This window comes from Schistocerca gregaria, chromosome 10 (assembly GCF_023897955.1).
Source record: "Schistocerca gregaria isolate iqSchGreg1 chromosome 10, iqSchGreg1.2, whole genome shotgun sequence".
Classification (NCBI taxonomy): Eukaryota; Metazoa; Arthropoda; class Insecta; order Orthoptera; family Acrididae; genus Schistocerca; species Schistocerca gregaria.
The window spans coordinates 81,905,409-81,920,555 of record NC_064929.1 but is presented as its reverse complement, the minus strand read 5'-3'; the positions used below and the strand labels follow the sequence as shown (position 1 = coordinate 81,920,555).

At 44.4% G+C, this 15,147-nt stretch overlaps 1 protein-coding gene across 40 annotated transcripts in view; it reads left to right on the top strand.

Annotated features, from left to right (window-relative positions):
- Positions 1–15,147, top strand: part of LOC126293318 (poly(rC)-binding protein 3) — a 559,120-nt gene that overhangs the window by 266,323 nt on the left and 277,650 nt on the right. The gene's annotated exons all lie outside the window — the stretch shown is intronic.

Here is a 15,147-nt window from a genome sequence, read left to right as displayed (position 1 = left end):
CGAACAATTGGGAGATGGAATCCCTGTCGAGTTAGCGTGGAAATAAACAACGAAGGATTTTAGAGTGGCGCTGCTGAGATCGTCACGAGTCTGTACAGCTCTCGAGGTAAGATGCTCTCACCCCGGATCCTGTTCTGATCACAGCGGTGTTTTACTGGGCACGATGTTATCATGCAGTCGCACCCTTCCCTTCTGGCGACCTTAGAAGTGACTGGAATGCCGAGGTGTAGGGTGACCTACAGTATAACGTGCAATTTGACAGTGCGAGACGTGAAAGAAGCGATAAGTGACAAAGAATTGAGGCCCAAACCTAAACATGTGTAGACCGGCACTTGCCCACCTAGCGATTGAACCATAGCGTTGAAATATGAAATGTAGTGAACGCACGAAATCAGTACTGACGAACGCAAACGGAAGATTTGGTAGAGTGGAGGGTACCGGAAAAGCGAGACGAGTAAGCAAAGGAAATCTCACTCCAGACGCTACAGCGGCCAATTCTAGATCAATGCTACGACGTTTGGACCGCTCACAAGGTAGGTATGACGATTGACTTTGGTCGAAAATTAAAGTGTTGCTGTGTCGTTCCAGCCCACATGAGAGGTCAACGTAGACGCTCACGCAGCTTAATACCTAGTCGTTAGGAGAATGACTACGCTGTTCTCGTTTAGCATCAAACAACCGCTGTTTACCTCGACTGTGCTTCCATCCCAATGGGGATCATCAAAATACGTGCGTGTAGGGTGCGTACGCCGCCGCACAATTAGTTTCCCCATCCTCCACATGCTAGTAGAATAGCGTAGAGAAAGTCTAATATTTGCGGCGACTGCCCAGTTGGCTGTGAGGTATATATATATTGTAGATGTATCTAATGGTAGACGTAGAATTACTTCTATTTGGCTTTTCTCGTAGTCATGACTGAAAGGGGGTCCCGTTACTCTGTGCTAAAAACTATCAAAATACTTTGGATTCCCAGTCATATCTTAATCCTCACGACACGTTTCGAATGCTTAGCTTTTCTTAGATAGTGTTAGATCTGCTCTAATATGCTCTGTACCTTATCCTATCGAGCTGTGTGAATGCTAATGCTAGCGTCGAATGTTGCTATCGTGAGAGTAATAAACACACATTCCAGTGTCTGCTAACAGGGTTTTATATGCTGCTGTTTGAACTCCTGCATCCAAATTTTGATACTGTACGAGGCCGGTCGGCCTCGGCATTCACTGGCTAGCGGCACCGTGCCTGTGACTTTTAAGTATGCCGTTTTTGTCGATCTGATTATTCGCACAATTGTGTATGCAATGGACCACTGCTACAGTAGAAAGCCGCACCTTTTAGTAGGAAGGATTCGTTTCATGACGCACAACTAGTAATCCGCTTTCTGTTGTTACACTGCTCACGAGCTACTTTTGAAACAGGCCTCATGGACTTGCTCGGACCTGTTTGCTATATACTTGACGGCGTATTACGAACTGTGGTAGTAGACGTGCTCTAACTGCGGACGGAACAAAGGTGATTAATAGTCTGCCAGAGTTTCCTAGTCCACACACTGCATGAACGCTAAGTACCGCGATTAGGTAAGCCGCGTACATTAAACTTCCGTATCACTGCTTTCCACCTGTCAAAAGATTCAGAGTAGTATAAAATACATGTGGGTGGTTCCTCCACGAAACTGTCAAGACGGCAATGGGCAGAAAGTAGTTAGCAGCTTTCCGTGTACGACATATTTCAAGAATCGTGTCTTTCCGTAGGGTTATGGGAGGCATTTTGTAGTCTACACATGTTTCAATGCCGCCTCACGTCAGAGTCCGACGGATGATTTCATCCCTTCGTCGAGAGGGGGACATCAGAAGTAAAGCGCTGGGTTATGAGTAGGGAAAAAGCAACTTCTTCAAAATCTGATATTGATGTTAGCAAAAATCCCTTAGCTAGACGTAGATGTTAAACGAGAAACTGAGTAACGCCAGCACTTTCGTCTAACTTGATTGTTAAGGTGGCAGTTGCGGTTTGTTTCCTGGAAGCGATTGATGTGGATACGAGGGCATAAGCGCCAGCGACGAGGACGACCACGCAGAATGGGACTGCCACGCTTGGATTCTTGCTCATGATGCAGCCAGTGAATGGGAGCGTTTCCGTTTATGTGGATACATTGCGATAAAGACTTCAGCTGGTGCTCTGCATTTGGCTCGGGTAACCAGCAAGACCTGCTCCGCGACTCGCCATTAACCCGGTGTTCCGTAGCGTGCACGCCCGTTCTCCGCGTCACCGTGCTTTGATCTTATCACTTACGGTTCCAAAAAGTCGAGCGCTGTAGTTTCGTAACACAAAACTCGCACAGCTATTGCGAAGAAGGTCACGACTGTGAACGGAGATGCATCTCTAAACGTTACTGTCATTATTAAAGTATCTAAGTGAAAGTGAAAAACAGCGCTGTGCAGTAAGGTCTCAAAAGTTCTTCACGTGTAGGGAAAATTTAAAGGGCGTGGGCATCGTTCTAGTCACACTGGTGGCACAGAGGACCCGTTGCACAGAAGATGTGTCAAAACTTACACGTTTTGCGGCGTATGTTTGGATCGCAAAGAAATTCATAAGCATGCATGCACTCATTCAACTTCGACTCTGTTGGGGTAGTTGTAGAAATGTAAGGACTATAACACATTTAGTACGGCTATCAATAAGCCACCATCGCAGTTAAACAAAAACCACGCGTTGTTGAGGAATTAGATACTTTAAATGTGCAATAGCGTTTTATTATGGATTGCCGGACGCTGTGATTGGTGTCATCACGGACCGGCTGCACTTGGCAACAATCTTCCTCCATACCTTGTGTTGCACAACTGGAACCTGCAGAAAGATGCAATAACAAGTGTGAATGGGTTTCGCTGTTTCGATTGTGTCGCCCAGTTGATAAAAGAAGGAAAATATTGGAAGCGTTACATAGCTGCAGATACGCATGTGGCGACTGTCTGTGCAGTCTCTAACTATCATAGTGCCAGAAACCTATAGCTTACCTGCCGCAAAGTATAGTTAACCTGCTGTATTATTCGGCACGGGGGATTCTACGAGACCTACGAAATGTCACCACTAAAGAGTTCCAGGTTATTGTTAGGCGCATAGAATGCAACCGTGTACGCATATGCGAAATCGTGTTGTAGCACTACTCATTTAGGTTTACACAACTCTTCTGCTTATGAAGTAAGGTAAGTCAGCTGTCAATCCGAACACAGTCTACAAAATTGCGTCTATTATGCAGAGGTGTCAAGCTGTTACCGTGAACAGTTGGTCAGAAACAACATTCCTCTGCTTCGCTGTTGCAACTGCACTGGTATTATTGGATGAAAAATGAGTAGCAACTTTTTTAGTTTCGTTACGTGGAGGAATGAAATACGCGTTGTATATGTCTTGCGAACCCTTTGTAACTTCATAGATTAGACAAACATTCTCAGCTTCAATTGGACTATATAGCCCATTTAGTACGGAAAAAATTATGAAAACACCGAAACGGTTTATTTTTCTTCTTCAGCTAGTATTTACATCTACATGGATACTCTGCAAATCAAATTTAAGTGCCTGGCAGAGGGTTCATCGAATCACCTTTACAATTCTCTATTATTTCAATCTTCTATAGCGCGCGGAAAGAATGAACACCTATATCTTTCCGTATGAGCTCTGATTTCCCTTATTTTATGGTGGTGATCGTTCCGCCCTATGTAGGTCGGTGTCAACAAAATATTTTCGCATTTAGATGAGAAAGTTTGGAATTACGTGAGAAGATTCCGTAGCAAAGAAAAACGCCTTTCTTTTAATGATTTCCAGCCCAAATCCTGTATCATTTCAGTGGCACTTCCTCCCCTATTTCCCGATGATACAGAAATGTAGCCCTTCTTTGAACTTTTTCGATGCACTCCGTCAGTCCTATCTGGTAAGGATCCCACACCGCGCAGCAATATTCTAAAAGAGGACGGAAAACTGTAGTGTAGGCAATCTCTTCAGTAGATCAATTACATTTTCTAAGTGTCCTGCCAATAAAACGCAGCCTTTGGTTAGCCTTCCCCCACAACATTTTCTGTGTGTTCCTTCCAATTCAAGTTGTTCGTAATTGTAATAGCTAGGTATTGTGTTAAATTTACGGCTTTTATATTAGACTGATTTATCATGTAACCGAACTTTGAGTTATTTCACCACTCATGCGGATGACCTCACACTTTAGGGTCAACTGCCACTTTTCGCAGCATTGAGATATTTTATCTAAATCGTTTTGCAGTTTGTTTTGATCTTCTGATGAATTTATTACTCGATAAACGACAGCGTCATCTGCGAACAACTGAAGACGGCTGCTCAGATTGCTTCCCAAATCTTTTATATAGATAAGGAACAGCAAGGGGCCTATAACACTACCTTGGGGAATGCCTCAAATCACTTCCGTTTTACTCGATGACTTTTCGTCAATTACTACGAACTGTGGCCTCGCTGACAGGAAATCACAAATCCAGTCACATAACTGAGATGATATTCCATAAGCACGTAAGTTCACTACGAGCCGCTTGTCTGGTACAGTATCAAAAGCCTTCCGGAAATCCAAGAATCGATCCCTTGTCAATAGCATTCAACACTTCATGTGAATAAAGAGCTAGTTATGTTTCACAGGAACTATGTTTCTATGTTTTCTAAACCCATGTTGACTGTGTGTCAATAGATCGTTTCCTTCGAGGTAATTCATAAGGTTCGAACACAACATATGTTGCAAAATCCTGCTCCATGTCAACGTTAACGATATCTTCAGTGTCAATTCACACTAACTTTTTTCCTATCGAGTAAGATAAATCCCTCCTCGACGAAAAGGTTGCCTTCAACCCTATTGGATTTCTGATTCACCCAACGTACTGTTCAACCCGGACCATCAACAACTGTGGAACGAAGTGTTTGACAGATACAGAGGTGAACGAAGAATCTTTTAGTTGTCTCATGACTGAAACCGGGACATAGGATTTTTAGTCACACACATTCTCACTAAATGATTGAGTCACGCTTGTTGCTCAAAAACAGTCATAGTTTTAGAACTAACTGAACGCCTTTGCCATAGATACATATGAATAGGGAAAATAATATCTTCTAACTCCCCATACCCGCTGCCCAAACCTCTCCCGCTCTCTCTTGGTAATTAAGTTAGGGGCACAAAATATAAGCTGTGCTTTGGGGTTTTACTTTTGTTCTTTCCTGCTGTTAAAGTTTTCATATATTGTCTTACGTCGAGTCACTTCGGTGTTACCTTCTGATATCTACTTCGCTTATTTTTAATTGAATATCCGATATTACAGAAACACTGACATTTATATAAGGGACAGTCAAATGAAAACGAGACATTTGGGGAAACAGTAAGTTAACTGTCAGTTGTTTCAAAAGTAATCGTCCTAATTGTTATATATTTATCACATTGAGAGACAAAGCTGTCAATGCCTTCATGGCATAATGTTCGCGGTTGCCTGCGGAACCGTGATTGTACCGTGGAGGTCAGCTCTTCTTGCGAAGCAAATCGACGGCCACGAATGTCTTTCTTCAGGGACCTGAAAATATGGAAATCGCATGGGGAGAGGTCGAGACTGTGTGGAGGGTGTGTAAGGGCTTCCCAGCGAAACTTCTGCTGCACAGTCGAAACAGCCTCGGCAAAAAAGTGAGCCCTATTGGATACGATCACGGTTTCACAGGTAGCCGAAAACATTGGCACTGACAGTTTTGTGCCACAGTGGTATAGATGTATTACGTTGTAGAGATTACTTTTGAAATAATAAACAGTTTGCTTTTTTCCCTCCTGTCTTGTTTTAATCCGACTGCCCCCGTACATGTTTTATTTCATTTTTATCAAGTCGCTTATCTCCATATGAAGAAAGGTAATTTTAATTGCACTGTATTCTCTTCTTTAAATACAACGTCTTCCAGGAATACTGGTGACTGGTATGATACGCTGTTTGTCACGGCTTTCCTGAACAGAGTTGTGTGCTCAGTCCAAACCAATGTCTAAGTTCTACAGCATGGATTGTTTTTCAGAGGACGTGCTGAAAAGCATTTTAATATCGGGTGAGGTATTACATGCCCTGCATATAATTCGGTCGACGTTCCTGCTTCGCTAATGCAAGTTCCAATCTTTTGCCGCTAGATGGCTCCGAATACTAGCGTGTAACACACACACACACACACACACACACACACACACACACACACACACACAAACGAGCGCTAGGTCATCTGCAACAATCCGACGCCCTATCCGATTTTTATGTTTCGAAAACTTAAAAAGCACCCTCGAGGGCTTCACTTTGACAGTGATGGAGCGGCTCAAGCAGGGGTGGCTCCATCAACGAAGTCAATCATTCTGCAGTTGAGATACCAACTAACTGGTCTCTCGTTGGGAGATATGGGTTACTACATTCACACATGAATGTGTAGACATGAGCAATAAATGTGTAGAATGTTAATAGAGTTTGTTTTGTTTGGAAAGCTTTCCGAGTTTTCACATAAAAAATTCGGAGGCATTACTTTTCAGCACGCCTTTGTACGTTCCGGAAAGTGTCTGCTGAACTGGTCAACAAATGAAAGCTTTTTGTTAGGTTCCTGGATAAAACAAACTGTATTCGATGCGTTGTACTTCACTGAATAGGAAAATGGTTCTAAAACTATTGAGTTGGTTCTCACTCCTGTGATTTAGGCATTTTCTTATATCTGTATACACATGCTGTATACTGGGTGTTACAAAAAGGTACGGCCAAACTTTCAGGAAACATTCCTCACACACAAATAAAGAAAAGATGTTATGTGTCCGGAAACGCTTAATTTCCATGTTAGAGCTCATTTTAGTTTCGTCAGTATGTACTGTACTTCCTCGATTCACCGCCAGTTGGCCCAATTGAAGGAAGGTCATGTTGACTTCGGTGCTTGTGTTGACATGCGACTCATTGCTCTGCAGTACTAGCATCAAGCACATCAGTACGTAGCATCAACAGGTTAGTGTTCATCACGAACGTGATTTTGCAGTCAGTGCAATGTTTACAAATGCGGAGTTGGCAGATGCCCATTTGATGTACGGATTAGCACGTGGCAATAGCCGTGGCGCGGTACGTTTTTATCGAGACAGATTTCCTGAACGAAGGTGTCCCGACAGGAAGACGTTCGAAGCAATTGATCGGCGTCTTAGGGAGCACGGAACATTCCAGCCTACGACTCGCGCCTGGTGAAGATCTAGAACGACTAGGACATCTGCAATGGACGAGGCAGTTCTTCGAGCAGTTGACGATAACCATAATGTCAGCGTGAGAGAAGTTGCTGCTGTACAAGGTAACGTTGACCACGTCACTGTATGGAGAGTGCTACGGGAGAACCAGTTGTTTCCGTACATGTACAGCGTGTGCAGGCACTATCAGCAGCTGATTGGCCTCCACGGGTACACTTGTGCGAATGGTTCATCCAACAATGTGTCAATCCTCATTTCAGTGCAAATGTTCTCTTTACGGATGAGGCTTCATTCCAACGTGATCAAATTGTAAATTTTCACAATCAACATGTGTGGGCTGACGAGAATCCGCACGCAATTGTGCAATCACGTCATCAACAGAGATTTTCTGTGAACGTTTGGGCAGGCATTGTTGGCGATGTCTTGATTGGGCCCCACGTTCTTCCACCTACGCTCAATACAGCACGTTATCATGATTTCATACGGGATACTCTACCTGTGCTGCTAGAACGACACAACATGTACGACACATGTGGTTCATGCACGATGGAGCTCCTGCACATTTCAGTCGAAGTGTTCGTATGCTTCGCAACAACAGATTCGGTGACCGATGGATTGGTAGAGGCGGACCAGTTCCATGGCATCCATGCTCTCCTGACCTCAACCCTCTAGACTTTCATTTATGGGGGCATTTGAAATCTCTTGTCTACGCAACCCCGGTACCAAATGTTGGCTCTTCGTGCTCGTATTGTGGACGGCTGTGATACAATACGCCATTCTCCAGTTTAGTCAATAATCAGCCTTTAGTGAATCAGCAGTCTAGTTAAAAGTTGATTAAGTCTCTTCAGTAAATTGATTCTTTAGGATGGATAGGATGTGTGACTGCTGTGTACGGACCCAGGAGGAGCTGGCCACTCTTCGCGAACAGCTGAGCGTGTTGATGGCCACGGTCAGCCGGCTTCAGGCTGCTGCCTCGGAGTGTAGCGGCAGTGGGAAGTCTGGTGCGTCGCAAGGTACACCGCAGGTGTTACATGCTTCACCCACTGTCCCTGCTGTCGAGACATCTTCGCGGGTACCGGGCGCGGTTGGGCCACCCTCTCCCCAAGGGGAGTGGGGGTTCAGCGGCGTTCGCGGCGCACGAGGCGGAGGGTAAATGTGGGGGCTGGCCGTGTGGCATCGCCTGCTCTGCCTGTGGGTGGACATGTGGCTGCTCCTTCAGCAAGGTCCGAGCAGGGACACGGGGGGAGCGGTTTATTAGTTATTGGGAGCTCCAACGTTAGGCGGGTGATGGGGCCCCTTATGGAAATAGCGGGAAGGTCGGGGAAGAAGGCCAGTGTTCACTCTGTCTGCTTGCCGGGGGGTCTTATCAGAGATGTGGAGGCGGCCCTACCTGCGGCGATAGAAGGCACTGCCTGCAAATTGTTGCCCTTGTCAGCACCAATGACTCCTGCCGTCTGGGTTCAGAGGTCATCCTCAGTTCGTACAGGCGGTTGGCGGAATTGGTGAAGGCGGAAAGCCTCGCTCGCTGGGTGGAATCAGAGCTAACTATTTGTAGTATCGTTCCCAGAACCGATCGCGGTCCTCTGGTTTGGAGCCGAGTGGAAGGCTTAAACCAGAGGCTCAGACGATTTTGCGGAGAGCTGGGGTGCAAATTTCTCGACCTCCGCCATCGGATGGAGAAATGTAGGGTTCCCCTGAATAGGTCAGGCGTGCACTACACGCCGGAAGCGGCTACAAGGGTGCGGAGTACGTGTGGATTACACATGTGGGATTTTAGGTTAGAGAATTCCCTCCCTAGGCCCGACAAGACGCCTCCTGAGATGCGACAAGGTATCAGTAGGCAAAATGCAACAGGGAATGACAATATTAATGTGCTAATAGTAAACTGCAGGAGCGTCTATAGAAAGGTCCCAGAATTGCTCTCATTAATAAACGGTCACAACGCCCATATAGTACTAGGGACAGAAAGTTGGGTGAAACCAGACGTAAACGGTAATGAAATCCTAAACTCAAATTGGAATGCATACTGCAGAGATAGGTTGGACAGTGAAGGGGGAGGCGTGTTCATAGCGATAAAAAGTGCAATAGTATCAAAGGAAATTGACGGATATCCGAATTGTGAAATGATTTGGGTGAAGGTCACGGTTAAAGCAGGCTCAGACATGGTAATTGGATGTCTCTATAGGCCCCCGGGCTCAGCAGCTGTTGTGGTTCAGCACCTGAAGGATAATTTGGAAAATATTTCGAGTAGATTTCCCCACCATTTTATAGTTTTGGGTGGAGATTTTAATTTGCCGAATATAGACTGGGAGACTCAAACGTTCATAACAGGCGGCAGGGAAAAAGAATCCGGTGAAATTTTTTTAAGTGCTTTATCTGAAAACTACCTTGAGCAGTTAAACAGAGAACCGACTCGTGGCGATAACATATTAGACCTTCTGGTGACAAACAGACCCGAACTATTTGAATCAGTTAATGCAGAACAGGGAATCAGCGATCATAAAGCGGTTACTGCATCGATGATTTCAGCCGTAAATAGAAATATTAAAAAACGTAGGAAGATTTTTCTGTTTAGCAAAAGTGTCAAAAAGCAGATTACAGAGTACCTGACTGCTCAACACAAAAGTTTTGTCTCAAGTACAGATAGTGTTGAGGATCAGTGGACAAATTTCAAAACCATCGTACAATATGCGTCAGACGAGTATGTGCCAAGCAAGATCGTAAGAGATGGAAAAGAGCCACCGTGCTACAACAACCGAGCTAGCAAACTGCTGCGGAAGCGAAGGGTACTTCACAGCAAACATAAACACAGCCAAAGCCTTGCAGACAAACAAAAATTACGCGAAGCGAAATTTAGTGTGAGGAGGGCTATGGAAGAGGCTTTCAATGAATTCAAAAGTAAAGTTCTATGTACTGACTTGGCAGAAAATCCTAAGAAATTTTGGTCCTATGTCAAAGCGGTAGGTGGATCAAAACAAAATGTCCAGAAACTCTGTGACCAAAATGGTACTGAAACAGAGGATGACAGACTAAAGGCCGAAATACTAAATGTCTTCTTCCAAAGCTGTTTCACAGAGGAAGACTGCACTTTAGTTCCTTCTCTAGATTGTCACACAGATGACAAAATGGTAGATATCGAAATAGACGACAGAGGGATAGAGAAACAATTAAAATCGCCCAATAGAGGAAAGGCCGCTGGTCCTGATGGGATACCAGTTCGATTTTACACAGAGTACGCGAAGGAACTTGCCCCCTTCTTGCAGCGGTGTACCGTAGGTCTCTAGAAGAGCGTAGCGTTCCAAAGGATTGGAAAAGGGCACAGGTCATCCCCGTTCTCAAGAAGGGACGTCGAACAGATGTGCAGAACTATAGACTTATATCTCTAACTCGATCAGTTATAGAATTTTGGAACACGTATTATGTTAGAGTATAATGACTTTTCTGGAGACTAGAAATCTACTCTGTAGGAATCAGCATGGGTTTCGAAAGAGACGGTCGTGTGAAACCCAGCTCGCGCTATTCGTCCACGAGACTCTAGAGGGCCTTAGACACGGGTTCACAGGTAGATGCTGTGTTTCTTGACTTCCGCAAGGCGTTTGACACAGTACCCCACAGTCGTTTAATGAACAAAGTAAGAGCACACGGACTATCAGACCAATTGTGTGATTGGATGGAGAAGTTCCTAGATAACAGAACACAGCATGTCATTCTCAATGGAGAGAAGTCTTCCGAAGTAAGAGTGATTTCAGGTGTGCCGCAGGGGAGTGTCATGGGACCGTTGCTATTCACAATATACATAAATGACCTTGTGGATGACATCGGAAGTTCACTGAGGCTTTTTGCAGATGATGCTGTGGTGTATCGAGAGGTTGCAACAATGAAAAATTGTACTGAAATGCAGGTGGATCTGCAGCGAATTGACGCATGGTGCAGGGAATGGCAATTGAATCTCAATGTAGACAAGTGTAATGTGATGCGAATACATAGAAAGATAGGTCCCTTATCATTTAGCTACAAAATAGCAGGTCAGCAACTGGAAGCAGTTAATTCCATAAATTATCTGGGAGTACGCATTCGGAGTGATTTAAATTGGAATGATCATATTAAGTTGATCGTCGGTAAAGCAAAAGCCAGACTGAGATTCGTTTGAAGAATCCTAAGAAAATGCAATCCGAAAACAAAGGAAGTAGGTTACAGTACGCTTGTTCGCCCACTGCTTGAATACTGCTCAACAGTGTGGGATTCGTACTAGATAGGGTTGATAGAAGAGATAGAGAAGATCCAACGGAGAGCAGCGCGCTTCGTTACAGGATTATTTAGTAATCGCGAAAGCGTTACGGAGATGATAGATAAACTCCAGTGGAAGACTCTGCAGGAGAGACGCTCAGTAGCTCGGTACGGGCTTTTGTTAAAGTTTCGAGAACATACCTTCACCGAAGAGTCAAGCAGTATATTGCTCCCTCCTACGTATATCTCGCGAAGAGACCATGAGGATAAAATCAGAGAGATAGAGCCCACACAGAAGCATACAGACAATCCTTCTTTCCACGAACAATACGAGACTGGAATAGAAGGGAGAACCGATAGAGGTACTCAGGGTACCCTCCGCCACACACCGTCAGGTGGCTTGCAGAGTATGGATGTAGATGTAGATGCTGCATCAGCGCATCAGGGATTCCATGCTAAAAAGGAACTTTTTGAACATTTCCTGTAACAAAGTGTTTGAAGTCACGCCGGTACGTTCTGTTGCTGTGAGCTCTAACATGGGAAGTAAGCGTTTCCGGACACATGTCCACATAACATATTTTCTTTCTTTGTGTGTGAGGAATGTTAGGAAAGTTTGGCCGGACCTTTTTGTAACACCCTGTATACGTAATATTAACTACTGTTTTCTGTATAAGCCATTTCATTTATCTGTTTGTATACACATCACTCGAGTACATTTATTAGAAACATTATTTCCGTGTGTAAATAAAATACTCTCAAATTTTCCTTTTCGAGATGTTCGTTTGTAGGTAGTTTCTAAAGTCTTCCTGTTGACTGTACAGCAGTAGTGCAACATATTAGGATTTCATTTTCCCTCGTATCGTTTGTCCATCGTAGCGCTCTGCTAGTGGAATCTCTCCCCATGTTCATCACTAACAGCACCACGACACTCTGGAAAGAAGTTTAAGTGGGGGTGTAAGTAGTGCAGCTTAAGAGACATAACACCCCACATCACCATATTCTACACAAATTCCAAATAATTTTCTGCTTTCTTTTTTCCAAGGAAATTGGTTACATCTTTAAAAGCATCATGCAGTTTTTTCCTTTTCGTTCAGTAGTTCAGTAAAATGTTCACTCTTAATGACTGTCCTAATTTGTGGGCCGATAAATTACTCCTTCCTTGAGCTTAACATGTCATGTGAGCGAACATTTCTTGAAGACACTCCATATTCAGGGCCTTTGCGAAAATCTTCGTAAGACCGAGTTTGATGTGGACAAGATTACACAGTACATTCTTCTGTCCTAATTTTAGGTTTCTTCGCTTTGGCCACTCTTGTGTTTGTCAGATGCATGGCTGTCCTACTCGCAAATGGAACTCGAAAACTTGGTATATCCTAACTGCTTACCTAGGACGAGCGCTACAACCTTCATATTAGCACAGGTCGTCCACTTATAGGTAGGTAATTATAGCCGTTATAGAATAAGCTTCAGTGAGTTGTATGTCTCTTTCATATGTGCAGCATGCACAACAGGATTTGAACTTTTCTCCCATTATGGAGAAACACACATATTAAACTTTCCTTTAAGGCATCTGTGAAAAGTCTCCAGTTCTGTGGATTGTATTCAGTTCCCAATGCTGCTAGTAACCCATCAATATTATTGCAGCCGGCCGCGGTGGCCCAGCGGTTCTAGGCGATCCGTCCGGAACCGCGCTGCTGCTACGCTCGCAGGCTCGTATCCTGCCTCGGACATGGATGCGTGTGATATCCTTAGGTTAGTTAGGTTTAAGTAGTTCTGAGTTCAAGGGGACTGATGATATCAGATATTAAATTCCATAGTGCTCAGAGCCATATGAACCAATATTATTGCAGAAACAGACTATTCCATCCATTGATGAAATGTCTATAAATCCCTTATGCTTCTGTTGATATGAGGTGCTGACGCCAGTAGAAATTACATTCCACTGTTACAGCTGGGAACCCAAAAGTTCTGCTTTGGCTTTGCTAAGTTCAAGATCCCGAAAAAGGTCATCGAGTTCTGTGTAGGACGACGAATCTCTGACTCAGTAACTGTAAAAGCTTCATCTTGTATCTCATGTTTATCAGTAGATGATAAATGTTCTTCTTCGTTGATAATCCAATGTACAGGGAGATGAGGTAAAGACAAAATGGCTCTGAGCACTATGAGACTTAACATCTGAGGTCATCATTCCCCTAGAACTTAGAACTAATTAAACCTACCTAACCTAAGGAGATCACACACATCCATGCCCGGGGCAGGATTGGAACATGCGACGTAGCGGTCGCGCGGTTCCAGACTGAAGCGCCTAGAAACGCTCGGTTACCCCGGCCGGCTAGGTACAGACAACTCAGAGCTGTTGGGAACAGTACGAAGTGCTGATGGTAAGTTTGGATACACAATCCTTTCTTTTGTCATTGTCATACTATTATTGATGAGTCTCTGACGTCATAACGTGGAGAAAGCACGCTGCCGAACCCTTCCCAACGTGCAGAGCTTTATCAGACATGTCAGATACTCTGAACCAATGAGATGAAATAATCTACAACTTACATGGAACAGAGCTGCAGATTTTTATGCTGTTTATGTAACTGTTGTTATTGTACGTTTGAGCTACGAAAGAATAATTACAACGCGCCAAAGAATGACGGAAACACTAGCAGAACAACGTTTCCGATGCTGAGTCATGGATGCGAGCTCTGTGAGGCTCTGATGTAGAGAGTGTTGCTAGTTCGCCCTCGCCCTCATCGACCGTAGTTGTATCGCATCGCATCACATCACAGCACGTCATACACCGTGTACCGCCATATCGATTGCGCGGGCTATGACGCACGTGGGCAGAGCGCGGTTATTGGGGGCGGGCGGTGCCGTCGGCGGAAATTGTCTGAATAACCGCGCCGACTGGCAGCGACACGGTTCCGCTCTCCGCTGTCGCGACACGCGGCCCGTCCGGTCCAGTCCAGTCCCACAGCGCAGCGTGTTCAGCTGCCCCTACCGTCAGGCTTTATGCAACCCGCAGTGCCTTCAAATACCTTGCACAAGATTTACATTTTCTCTCGCTCGCTATGCACGAACTATTAGTCCTCCAGAAAAAAAGAACCTGTTTTCATAGGAAAAACAATTTAAATTTTGTACTGGGATACATTTTCTCTAGAGGCTGCAGTTCTAATTATTCAAGAAAAACGTATGAGAATGACCTTCAAACTCGTTTCTCTCGAATAATTCGACAATTGTTGCTTCCAGCACAAACATATCTCATTACAAAAAATAACTGTATTAAATTTCCGACTAAAAGGTCATGTTTATATGAAAATCTCACATATGGTTTTCGAAGGCATGGTGTGCTGCATAAAACCTATTGGTAGAGACAGCTGTAAATGCTGTTCCTAAGGACCAGCAACTTGAGGCTCTCTCAAAAACCTGTGGATGAATGTTCAACTTATTGTAATACAATGGCGGGAAACGACATATTCGTGGCTAATAAAATTATTGTACCTTGCAGTTTATGAAAAATATCAGATTTAAAGGCAACGGCACATTGAGGAGCCGGCAAAAGTGCATTGTTCATGCCGGCTGCTGTGCCTGAGTGGCTCTAGGCGCTTCAGTCTGGAACCGAGCGACCGCTACGGTCGCAGGTTCGAATCCTGCCTCGGGCATGGATGTGTGTGATGTCCTTAGTTTAGTTGGGTTTAAGTAGTTCT